General features: G+C 50.7%; 1 protein-coding gene across 3 annotated transcripts in view; it reads right to left on the reverse strand.

Moving 5' to 3' along the window:
* LDLRAD4 (low density lipoprotein receptor class A domain containing 4) overlaps positions 1-12,760 on the reverse strand; it is a 460,618-nt gene that overhangs the window by 296,928 nt on the left and 150,930 nt on the right. The window lies entirely within an intron of this gene.

The following is a 12,760-nucleotide window of genomic DNA, read 5'->3' on the forward strand; positions in this document are numbered from 1 at the left end:
GAGGGAGGGAGGGGGAGGAGGCAAGCAGGGCAGACTGATACAAAGCATTCTCAGGAGTCCATGTTCTCTCCAAAGCACTCTCAGGAGTCCACGTTCTCTCCAAAGCACTCAGGAGTCCACGTTCTCTCCAAAGCATTCTCAGGAATCCACGTTCTCTCCAAAACACTCTCAGGAGTCCACGTTCTCTCCAAAGCACTCTCAGGAGTCCACGTTCTCTCCAAAGCACTCTCAGGAGTCCACGTTCTCTCCAAAGCATTCTCAGGAGTCCACGTTCTCTCCAAAGCATTCTCAGGAGTCCACGTTCTCTCCAAAGCATTCTCAGGAGTCCACGTTCTCTCCAAAGCATTCTCAGGAGTCCACGTTCTCTCCAAAGCATTCTCAGGAGTCCATGTTCTCCAGGAGGCAACAGACATTTTGAGTGCTTCTGAGGTGCAGGGTGAAGTGTGTCTCACTCACTCTCCCAAGAAGGGGAGAAGTTTCAGTCCTCTAGCCGCTCTGGGAGCTGCAGAGACTTCCCAGAGTTCCAAGAAGGACAAAAGCCAAGACTCAACAGTCCAACAATCTAAAATTGACTGATGAGGGGAAGCAAAGAGCCAACACTGACAGTAAAAGATCGGAGACCAAAGGACCAGACTTTAAAGTGGAATCCTGGGTATGAATCTTCAATATTGGGGAAAAGAAATCTTTTCCCAGAACTATCATTTCAACCTAATTGATCTGTAGCCAATTTTTAGAAATTGTCACCTTATTCCTCTCTTTCACCATCAAGAAAAAGGACTTAAGAAAACAGCACTTAGCAGGAAGGAGACCGCTGTTATTAAATAAAAAATAAAAAATAAGACAGTATATGTTTTCACTATGTTCCAGTAAATATAAATAAATATAAGGTGAAGGAAAAATCACTAATACAGACTAAATATAAGGAAGATCTTATAGATTAATGAAGTGCTATAATTATATTAAGAAGTTCAACTGTATCACTTTCATTAATATACAGCAACAAACTCAGGAGGAGTCCTTACATTTAATGAGCAGATAAAATTTTATTTTAATTAAAGAATAAATTATTTATGAAAGTGGTGGTTTTGGAGAGCTTGAAAATGTGGCAAATCCTTTTTCCTCAGAATTTAAACATTCTATTTAAAATGGCCAATGCACAGTTTCGTCATCCCAAAGGCTAAGCCAACTTTTATAGTGAACTGATCCCATACATGGTTTTTATCAACTATAGGAAATGGAACTGATCTTGCCAGATGAAAACAAAAGCCACCTGCCCTAAAACCTTGGTTGTCTTTGCCCTTTTCTGGGAGGCTTTCAGTCTACAGAAACGCTGGCCTATTGGTTCTCACTGACTAAACCCAGAGATTTAAATGCAATATGCTGAGGTTTTGGTTATTGCTGCTGATGCCGCATGTGGGGTTTTTGTTTATTTTGTTTCACGGCCCAAAGTATGCTACCTCACTCTTTTTTTTTTTTTCATTAAAAAAATTTTATTGAAGTATATCATTCATATGTGAAAATATACAAAAATATAAGTGTATCGTAAACGTTGTGACCTTACAAAACAAATACCCATATCATCATACAAGGCTCCCCTACAGGACCCCACCACCGATACATCGCATCGTTGTCAAACGTTTGTTACAAACTATGAAAGAGCATCATCAAAACACTACTGTTAACTATAGCCCGTATTTTACACTTGGTGTATGTTCCCCCAACCCACCCAATTAGTAACACCCTGTATTAGTACTATTTATTTGTTACAGTTCATGAGAGAATGTTCTCGCATTTGTCCTGTTAACCACAGTTCATCTACCACCACTGGATTCCCTGCGTTACACAGCCCCACACTTTCAAAGCACACTCAGGGGCTCTCATTTTCATCACAGAACTGTGCTGCCATCACCTCAGTCATTAGAACTTTTTCATTACTTGAGAAGGAGAAATCCCATACCCCCTTAAACACCCCTTGACAGAATACCTTCTTTACCATTGCTGGCATAAATAGCTGCTGTCCATAAGTTACATTAGTATTTTCCCGTGCATCACCACATTCTTAACACTCTGTAAGAATGTTCTCATATTTAAGCTCTTAACTACAAACTTCATCCACCACGGAAATCACCATGTCATACAGTGCCTAGATTATCCTCTAGCTCCCTTCTGATGGACAGTTACGCCCACAGACTACCCCTCTCAGCTACAGTCACCATCGGGTCCTTAACTTGCCTCTTCTAAAAGAAAGGCAGAGCAGCAAGTGTGTCACAGCTCATTTTAAGTCTGACAAGTGGCCCTCCTAGGATTTCTAGAGGCTGGTATTTGTAGGTGCTTTAGAAATGCAGGAGAGATGCAGCTTGTGATACCTCCTTAATGGAAGGTTTGCATACTCCTGCATACACTCTGAGTCTCTTTAAAATGAAGCCATCCATGCTATAAAATTATTCCTTCCTAACCACTAAGAACACAACTGAAGCACCCTTTCCAGAAGCACGCAACGAAGAGGACAGCGTCCCAGCTCTGTTCTGTTGGACCCAACCATCGAGACCAGCGCCCAGGACGCAGCAGTCTCAGGGAATACTCACTGAACGGGCTGGTGAACGGACAACGGGTCGTCCAGGACCAGAGCAGCCTTCACCAGGCAGCCTGGGGGCTTATTCGTCAACCAAGAATTGTCACTGCTGTGCTGCACATCTGTGGAACAAACATTCACAGACCCGAAAGGCAGAGGAGCTGCCTTGTTGGCTCGCCCTGTCTATCTCCAGCCCTTAGCTGGCTGCTGTGGTCATCTGCCCTCGGCCCTCCACAGAGAAACTTCCTTGACCGCCCCCGGTCTTCTAAATTAAACCCCAGTGTACTCCCCTTGGCACCCTTGGCGGCTCCCTAGCACCCGCCGTGGCCGTAAGGCCGTGCCTCGCTGAACAAGGATGCTGCTTCTCACCGAAGGCACGGCGGGGACCTGGTGGGCACGCAACAAAATGGGCCGAATGGATGAATGAGCTAGTGAATGAATGGAGGCACTGGACCCTCAACATCCCCCGGTGCCACGCACAGCCCCGAATGCAGTGCAGTGCAGAACCAACCTGCCCCGGAGTGCTGACGGGCAGCGCCCCCAGCAGGGGCTGTCCCCGGTCCGTGGGGCTCCCTCCCGCTGACTAGCAGGGGGTTTCCCACACCCAGCAGTCACGAAGAGACGCTGGCCACGGCGCTGACCCTGCCGCCCTTGTGTGCACGGATGCCCTACCTGCTGAAGGCCCCAGGGGCTGGACACTCAGCCCCGAGCACTCGAGCACAGCAGGGTCAGGGCCGAATCCGGGGCTCCGACCCACCAACCACGGCTCTTCCCACGCTGCTTCTGAATTGCAGCCATTCCCCCAAACCCAAACACCTTCAGCCTATGCACGCTCAAATCCAGAAAGTCGGCGGGGCAGGGAAAGGGGAAGGCTCCAGAGCATCCCTGGGCGGCGAGCCCGAGCCCACCTCACCCTGCGGGCCACACCCGGGCGTCCCGCTCACCCCAGGAAGACGGCCAGGACTCCCCAGGAAATAAAGGCAGTCGGCACCGCGCTGGAAAACACGCTAAGTCCCTCCCATAACAGGGCAATGGTTACTAAGGAAATAAAGCACTTCCAACAGAAAACACCCCCACAGGAAGGGACATCTTTAAACAACACCCACAAAACCTAACCCAGTAAGTCGAGGAATGTAAAAACTCACAGAAAAGGCAATCCGCGCCAGAATCACCTGGGAAGTAAAACTTCACGGCATCCAACAGATGACAGCACCCACAAACGCACACTGTAAAACAAGCCATTCAGGGGACAGTGAGAGGTCCCAGGCTGGACACAAAACCCAACGGAGAAGAGAAACAACTTTACTTTTCTGATTCTAGTAACATTAAAACGTGTTTTAATGCATAAGGAAGCATCAGCACGGCCCATTCATTTCTCTGTCTCCTTTCACCATGGACAGGCTGTTTCGCCAGGGCAGGGCTGCTCACCTAGATGAGCGCTTAGGCTGAGCGGCCCATGGCCCCACGGCGCCAGACCCTGCAGGCCCTGGGACCCGTGCTCTCCACCCAACCTCACCTGCCAGAAAAACTCGAGGGTGGAAGCGGACGCGGAAAGACGAGAAGACCCGCCAAAACCCTGGCAAATGGAGGTGCACCTTTAAAATTAAAAAACTAATCTGTAGCAATTGCTCCACCACGGCGTGGTGTGTTGATGGTGGGGTGTTATATGGCAATTCTGCACATGCGCACGATTGTTTTGTAAGTTCACAACTTCTGTAATGAAAATATTCTTTAATAATAATAGGGTGGGTTGGGAGAAAAATACACCACATTTAAGATCTGGATAGTTCGTAGTAAGACTCGTGGACACTCTTTCATATTGTAGCAAATGTCTCACAACAAGGCACGGTGTTGGTGGTGGGGGGATGTATGGGAGCCCCGTATGATGTTATGCATGCTGGTTTTGCAAGGTCACAACTTTTACTATACACTTATTGTTTATGTATGTTCGTGTATGAATGGTACACTTCAATAAAACTTTCAAAAATAATAAATACATTAATACCTTAAGAGTTGTATTGCCGCTACACTGTTTACCAAAAAGTCCAAGAAATGTCCCAAGCGTCAGGCTGGCTCATCTAAGTTATAAGTGGCGGGACAGGTGTCAGCGAGCCTGGGGAACGGAGCTATTTCTGACACCAGCCTCTGAACAGCGGCCCCGCCATGCGAGAGACACGTCTCCCTTCTGTGTGGAGGCTTCTCCAACCTCAGGGACAGGTATGGATTTGAGTTTACCTAGTTGAGGTCTTGGCAAGCAGCAGTCAGTCTCGATATTTCCTGACCTGCCAGCACTAAAAGAAGAGCAGTCACAGGCCTCGAGGTGGCAGGGGGCCCACCCGGGTGGGGCTGGGCCATCCTGCCCTCAGGTTCAGTCCAGTCTAAGCCCCCGGCTTGCCTGGCCTCGAGATCCGTCCACCCTAATATCCCACTGTGGCCATGTCTCTCTGCCTGGGGTCAGGACAACACACCTGAGATGCACAGTCCACAGCAGAGAAGTACACCCATGAGGAGTGGACTAGAGTGGACTTACTGGTGGTCTCCTGTAGACTTACTGTGATCCTAGCAATGGAAGAAATACCATTGATGCGGAGACAGTGGCCACTGGAGGCTCTGAGGGCAGGGAGAGGGAAAATCAGGGGTAATGTGGGGGCATGTTCGGGACTTGGGAATTGTCCTGACATTGCAATGACAGACACAGACCATTATATATCTTGCCAGAACCTACAGAATTGAGTGGGAGAGAGTGTAAACCACAACGTAAACTTTAATCCACGCCTAGTGGCAATGCTCCAAAATGCGTTCATCAATTGCAGTGAATGTGCCACACTAATGAAGGATGCTCTCAATGTGGGATGTGGGGGGCAGGGCACACGGGAAGCCCCCATATTTTTTATGTCGCATTTATGCAATCTCAATATCTTTTAAAAATGTTTTTAAAAACCCTAAAAAACAAACAAATAAAAGATATTAGGCTGCCAAAAAGAAAGAAAGAAAGAAAGAAATACACATGTGCGCACACATGAGCACAGGGCACCACCTCCCGAGAACGGGGACACGGAGTCAGAGAGTCACAGACTCCTCGGGCTACTCCTAATTTTGGTGATTCGGGTGTAAACTGACGTGCGGGAATCGCTGTCCTCCCTAAATGGGCACCATTTATTGATTTGGTATAAGGCAGGGCCCCGTGATAGGTCCCCGTCTCAGGAAGCAGGTACAGAATTCAAAACATCTGATTCGAACTCACACACAAACTGCAAGCAGGGCAAGGGAGCCGTTAAACAAAAGATCCTTGAAAATGTTACCTGGGGGGTGCAACTCTGGCCCACAGTCCGAGGCTCCACACAAGCCGAGCCAGAGAAAGAGGGACCCCCAAAAAATAACCACAGTAACAGCCCCTTACGAAGCAGGGAGTCTGTTACGGCCAAGAAGCCAAAGGCCCATCTATCTGAGCCCTTCATGGATGGGCGAAGAGCCCGAGGGTCAAAGGGGACCCTGTTGAAGGGGCTCTGGAGAGGAAAACAGGAACCCAGGGGAAGGACTCCCAGCCTGGGCTTAAACCCCTAAGGAGCGTGCAACAGGCCAAAGGAGAGGCTAGCTCAGGGAGGCTCCTGTGAGCCTGAGAAAGGCCCGGGCTCCTGGAAGCAGGAGGCAGGCGGGTTCCCACCTTCCAAAGCCCCAGCTACTGGGCCAGCCTCCAGGCACCCCAAGGAGAGGGCACAGGGTCCCAGGGAGAGGTCCCTGGTCTAACTGCATGCTGCACAGCCCACTGGAGCTCACGGCCCTGCCCACCTCAGCTAACAGAGCTGACCCCACCCAGTTGACCTTAGATAAAACCAGCTTAAAATGGGCAAAGAGGAAAGAAAAGGAGGGCACAGCAGGGTGAAACGAGGAAGGCGAGAGTAGGAAAGGTGACTGTGGCATGTGCAGGCTAAGTCACGAAACAGGCCCTGCCCCATAGCAGCCCCCCTCCACCGCCCCGGTCACTCTCTGCTTGAGACCCTCCAGCCAAAGCTTGTGACCGCGGCGTGTGCTGCCGCCCCCGGCCCCGCCCCCAGCGTGTCCCCGACACCTTCAGGAGTTTCAGCAGGCATCATGTAGGAGCCGGGGGATGGCAGAGAGCAAAGGAGCCGCGCCCCCGCCCCGCCGGGCCTCCCACCCACGTCCTTACCAGTGCGAAACTCTTCTTACCACTTTCTGGGCATCCTCAGCACTGACCACGGGAGGGTCTAGAATATACCGGGTGCGAAGGCAAGGCTGGCCGGGCTGGACCAAATCACACCTGAGACTTAGCTGGGCCACCTCCTTTCCTGTCCCGGCCCTGCCATCAGCGGCGAAAAGAACTGGAGCCTGGACACACAGGGTCAGTGGGCCCTCCCAGGCCCGCTCTCAAGGACACCGGCGAGCGTCCACAGGGGACGGTTGGGCAGGGGTTCTGAGCATGCTTAGACCAGAGCTGGAACACGCAAGTCAGCCAGAGGACCAAAGCCAAGCTTGGAGTCAGACAGTGGTGGGTTCAAGTCAGCTGAGCCTGCAAGCCTTGGTTTCCCCATCTATAAAAGGGAGGTGGGGAGCGGATGCAGTCAAGTGGATGAGCGCCTGCTTCCCATGTACGAGCTCCTGGGTTCAATCCCCAGGACCTCTTAAAAAAAGGAAGAAAGAGATGGAGGTAAGGACAGCATCGACCCTGCAGGGCTGTTGTGAGGTTTAATGAGAAAGTATGAAACATACAAAGCTTTCAGGACAGTGTGCTGGTTTGAGTCTTTCGTGGACTCCAGAAATTTATGTTCTGAAGCTGAGACACTCTTGTGCCTGTAAACCTATTGCAGGTGGTGGACCTTTCGGTTAGCTTCAGTTAAGGGACCTTTTGATTAGATGGCTTCAGTGAAAGGCCTTTGGTTAGACTGTGGGACCCTTTGATCAGATTGGATTCAGCCAGGGGCCTTTACCTGGAGCACTTCAGTGAGGCGAGACCCATGGCGAGTCTCAGCCCTCTTGCTGGAGTCCTTTATTTTTATTCTATTTTTTAGGAGGTACTAGAGATCACACCCAGGACCTCATACATGGGAAGCAGGGGCTCAACCACTGAGCTACACCCACTCCCCCGGAGTCCTTGATAAGTGGGAGAAACATGAAGAGAACACAGAGAAAGAGAGCAGTCATTTCACCCCACCCTGTGAGGGAGGACACCAGGATCGCCTGCAGCCATAGAAAAACAGAGAACCCCCGCAGGCCAAGAGAGAGGCTGGAGGCTGGACTCAGCAGAGCCAGAGCAATGAGGCAGAGGAGAGCAGAGAGAGGAGCCGCGTGCCTGATGGCCCACACCTGAGCTCAGGGAGAAAGGGAGCCTGGAGGGGACGGCAGAGGCCAGCCGCCCTCTTAGCCTCGCCATGTGGCAGGAGTCCAGGATCGCCAGCAGCCAGTCTTTGGTGAGACAGCATCTCTTGAAGATGCCTTGATGAGGACATTTTCACAGCCTCAGAACTGTAAGATTTTACCCTGAGAATTCCAATTATAAAAGCCAACCCACATCTGGTACTTTGCATTGGCAGCCAGTAGCAAACCAAAACAGTGCCTGCTATCTATTAAATGCTAAAGAAATGATGGCTGTTGCAATGGTAACAATTGACCTCAGCAGATGATGACAATAGAACAGGACTTTAACAATGGGCCAAACCATCCTCTTCCAACAATGTGACCTAACTAGACACGACACAGCATTTGGTCACATAGTTTCTCAGGTGACAGGTCTTGATTTTTTTTAAGTCCTCAATAGTTAAAAATCAAAGCTCAGATTCATTCTACAGCAGCTAAAATTAACAACAGATAGAAACGGGGGAAAGGATATAAAATTAGAGAAAATGTGTGGGTGAGGTACTTGGTATGAAATGTGGTAGAACAGTAGAAGAGGAAAAAATGACAAAAAAAGGAACTTGCCTTTAAAAGGAGAAAGACACAGCCTGTTCATGCTAAGTTACTTTTCCATATTTTCATATTGAAATACCAAACTTTAAAAACCGCAACAGAAAGTAATACATTTAAATCAAGGTTTTTCACCAAAAAAAACTGCACAGGGACTAGTCTGCTATCCTCAGTCCTTTTGCCTGCCTCGTTTGTTCCCTTTTGAAGCGGTTGATATTTCTAAGTCCATTCCATCCATGTCTCAAGCATTCACAAGGCCCCAAGAACAGAAAGTCTGCACGGAGGCAGGAGGGCAACTCACCAAAATCCATGCCAGACTTTATCAATCCATGCTCCCCTCCACAGTAGGAGGCGGCCAAGCAGAACATCCAATGCCCTAAAAGCTCATAAAATCGATCAACAACAGAAGAGCTGATGCTCCCTGTAGAAATGAGCTCTAAGTTCCGACACTTGCATTAGCCCAAACTTCCCCCTTGTTCACGAAGCTCCAGAACTCTGCACGTGCCGCTTTACCAATTCCCACACTGAGCACCCTAGACTTCCACTGAGTTGTGCTGTCCTCACTGTGCATACTCATTTTATGAAAAATACATTTGAGGAAAAAGAAATACTTCCAACTTTTTTTAACAACTCGATATTCTATTTGAGGCAGGTGGTGGTGGGAAGAAATAAACCCTTCTTTTTCTTAGGTGTTTCCAAAGATAAGACTGTATTTTCTGAGGGGCAGGAGCAGTGGCCCTGGGGCTCCGGCTAGGGTCCTGTGGAACTGGTGGCTTCACTGATGTAGGGTCACACACACTCACCCTTAGGACACTAGCTAATTGCGTGGCAGGAAATCCCCTTACTGTCCCAACACGCTCATTAAGACAGAGATACTGCTCTTAGAAGCCTATACTCTTAGACTCAAGTTTCCACCCAACCACACTGATTTCTTTCATGTACAGGGAACCTGAAGGAGAAACAACAAGCAACGACTCATGCACCACCCAAGAAGGCTCATGGATTCTGAAGCTAATTTAGAGAAACTATAGGCTCGCATAGAAGATGTAAAAAGAGAGTTTCTAGACCAACCTTCCAAGAGTGACATGGAATTCAGTGGGAAAAGCTGTCCTTTGAGGCACACCCAATTCTGGAAACAGAAGTTGTGCAGCCCACTTGGCTTTGGTGAAACAACCCAATCTGCTTGCAGAGCTCCGAGGAGATGAGTGTTTGAGGCGACACCAGAAGGACACCACACAAAGGGATCTGAGGTCGGCCAGGGCTGAGGTCACGGGTGGCGGGAGTCCCTGCGAATGCTGTGCATACTCTCAGCGGGATGGTTCCACACGGTGCCAGAAACGCATCAGCAAGAGGCCCCTCACCGCGTAATAAGTATTCCTTACCCCACCTCTAAGAAGGAGACTCCAATACAGTCACATCTGCCTAGAAGGTCAGATCAGGCAGGGCTGGGGAGGTACATCTGTCATGAAGGGGGCAAGGAATTCAGAGGAAAGGTGGCTTGTGCTTCACCAGGGGACAGCCCCAGCCCTGGCTCCAGGGCCGTAGGCTCCCACCAGGCAGAATGAGCCCAGCAGACCACACCCCTGCCTTGTGACAACCGCACGCGTGTGTGCAGACACAGGAAAGGCAAACTAATGCCACTCGTGACGAGAGCTATGGACAGGCCCTGCAGGTCCAGCATGGACAGCCCTCCAGCCTCTCTGCGGTGGTCCTGGCCCCCCGAGCCCAAGGAGACCAGAGCGCCTCCGGCAGGCACTGGCCTGGTCAGCTGTTGGGGAAGCACGTGGCATTCTGAAGGACGCATTCGAACACTCTTAAGGCCAAGCCGTTCTGTCCACTTTACAAGCCCACCGTCAGATCTCTGCTAGAGGATGTCTGGGATACCACCAAAATCAAGTGCGGGGCCCCAGAAACTAGGCAAAATTCTAGCCGCCAAATCCAGAGCCTGAGGTTACCATTTCACATTCCCATCACAATCCAAATTTAGCGACACGGCGTCTGACAGGCTTTTTATGAGCTAAGTGTGCCACAGTGCTCACAAGGGAGGCAGCTGGCTTTCTTTATATTCCTTAACTTCCCTCTTTTTTCCTCTCAAAATCCACTCCTTCTTTATTCCTTTCCCTTTGGAGTCAACGAGCCAGAACTGACTCTGTCTGCACCACGGTGGACCCCAGGGGCACACCCTGGGATAGAGGCGCAGCGTTTCCTTCCCCCAAGGCCTGGGAGGGACAGGCGGGAGGGGAGCAGACAAGGAGGACAAGAAGGAGATCGTGCCACAACGGTCGGCAGCCTCCTGCCAGTCCCCACCATCCCACAGTCTGCTGGAGTTCATCCACTTCCCTCAGACTGCAAGGATTTCCTTCCTCGAGAGAAAGCAAGCTATTGCTGCTTTCCACCTCAGTACCACCTCCAGGCCAGGGTTCCCAATACCCCAAGGGGAAGCACGCCATCATCTGAACTAAATTTTGTCTGCTTTGACTTAAAAACTAACTACACTTGAGTTAGGAAAACACATAAAGGTAAGGGTTAACATGCAACTAATTTCAAAGGGTGAGGAATGTGTCAGTTGGGGCTGGCTGGTCGGAGGGGAAATGCAGGGGGTTCGGCAGCAGCTTCTGCAGGTGACTCCGATCAAGACCAGGGGCTTTGCCAATGACCCCTGGCACTGGCCCCGTCGCTCGCCCCATGGAGGTAGTGGGCTCAGAGGAATGAGCTCAGGTGGTCACACAGCCTCTCTGAACGTCTGTCTCTTCTTCTGTAAACTGGGACATTGGTATAAACTGTGAGGCAGTGGTGACAATTAAATGAGAAAATACAGGAAAGGATGTACACAGTGCCAGGACATCTCACTGACCCTCAGCCATCAGGAGCTGAGAAGATGGCAACAGGCTCTGGGAGGATTGCAGGACTGTGACGTGCAACACAGCTGCAACCCAGTCAGCCCAGCTTGAGCTGGGGTGGGAAGAAAGGGCATGAGGGAAGGCGAAAAGGAAATCGCAGGGTTGTGAGGGCCAATAAATCCCTCTCCGTGGCTGAACTGCACAACCTATTTAGATTAGAATTTAATATTCTAGTCTTAAAATAATCGCTTAAATAGGTCAATGTCAGGTTTCAATTTTCCTGTACTGGAGGCCAAATCTTCCCCAGCTGGCTTGGGGGCCCGTCCCGCCTCCGCGTCCCCCGCTTTCACGCGGGAGGCCTCATTTCCACCCCACAGCGGAGCCAGCGAAACTCACTGCACAAACCCAGGGATTCCCCACACTAGAGAAACTCTCCCGTTTGAAACAACTCATCTCTTCACTTCCTTCAAATAAAAACATGTTATTATGTTCAATAAGACCAGACATGAAATAATAGCTAAAGATGACATTTAAATAACTACACCAACACGTGACAACGGCTTCGTGGAGGAAAGGGAAATGATTCGTGTTGTCGAGGCTGTTCTAAGGGCGCCTTCTTCTCTCCTCCTTCCCTGCCAGGCACCCCCCAGCTCACCTACGATGCGTCCTGCGGCATTCAGAACCCCAAGGGCTCTGGCCTGGAGGGAAACTGTGGCAAAGCGGGGTTGACAGTGAGGAAGGAGGCTGCCGTTGAAATTTAAAAGTGTTCTAGCTACTCCACTGCCGTCCCTTTCCCTGCCAGTTCCCATGGAAACAGACCAGAGATCGCCAAAAACACGGTAAAGATAGCTCGGTGCCCAGTTCCCTCCCTCCCCCACAGTCTGTTTCCATGGGAACTGGAAGAGAAGGGAATGGAAGCTGGGGAGCGAAACTGCCTGCAGGCGCAGTCCCTGTCTGCCTGAGACGCCGAGACGCGGACGGCTTTGGCGAGCCAGTCTCGGCAGCCTGCAGGACCCAACTGGCTGCTGAGGAACGGCCCGGCAAGTCTGGGGTGCAGTCTAGGGCAACTGGACAGCGGCTAGGACACGTGACTGCAGCCAGCAGAGGACCTCCGGACGGATGCCCCAGCAGGTGCGCCTCGTATCCCCTCAGCCAACAGCGTGGCCCGTCACAGTGCGCGGTTTCCCGCACCTGGCTGGGCCGCAGAATCGTCCCTGGGGTGCGGGCTTTACCCCAGGCCTACAGAATCTCGTGATGGTGCAAAGGTGACCACCATGCATGACCATTTGGGAAGCCCGCGATGGAGACCCCGCTTCCCAAACTCAGACTCCACTACAGGAGGCCAGCTGGGGCCTGAGGTTCTGTATTCCCAACCAGCTCCCAAGGAATGCAGATGCTGCTGACCCCTGGACCATGCTTGAGGAGGGAG

The sequence above is a fragment of the Dasypus novemcinctus genome, chromosome 16 (genome assembly GCF_030445035.2).
Source record: "Dasypus novemcinctus isolate mDasNov1 chromosome 16, mDasNov1.1.hap2, whole genome shotgun sequence".
In the NCBI taxonomy this organism is placed as follows: domain Eukaryota; kingdom Metazoa; phylum Chordata; class Mammalia; order Cingulata; family Dasypodidae; genus Dasypus; species Dasypus novemcinctus.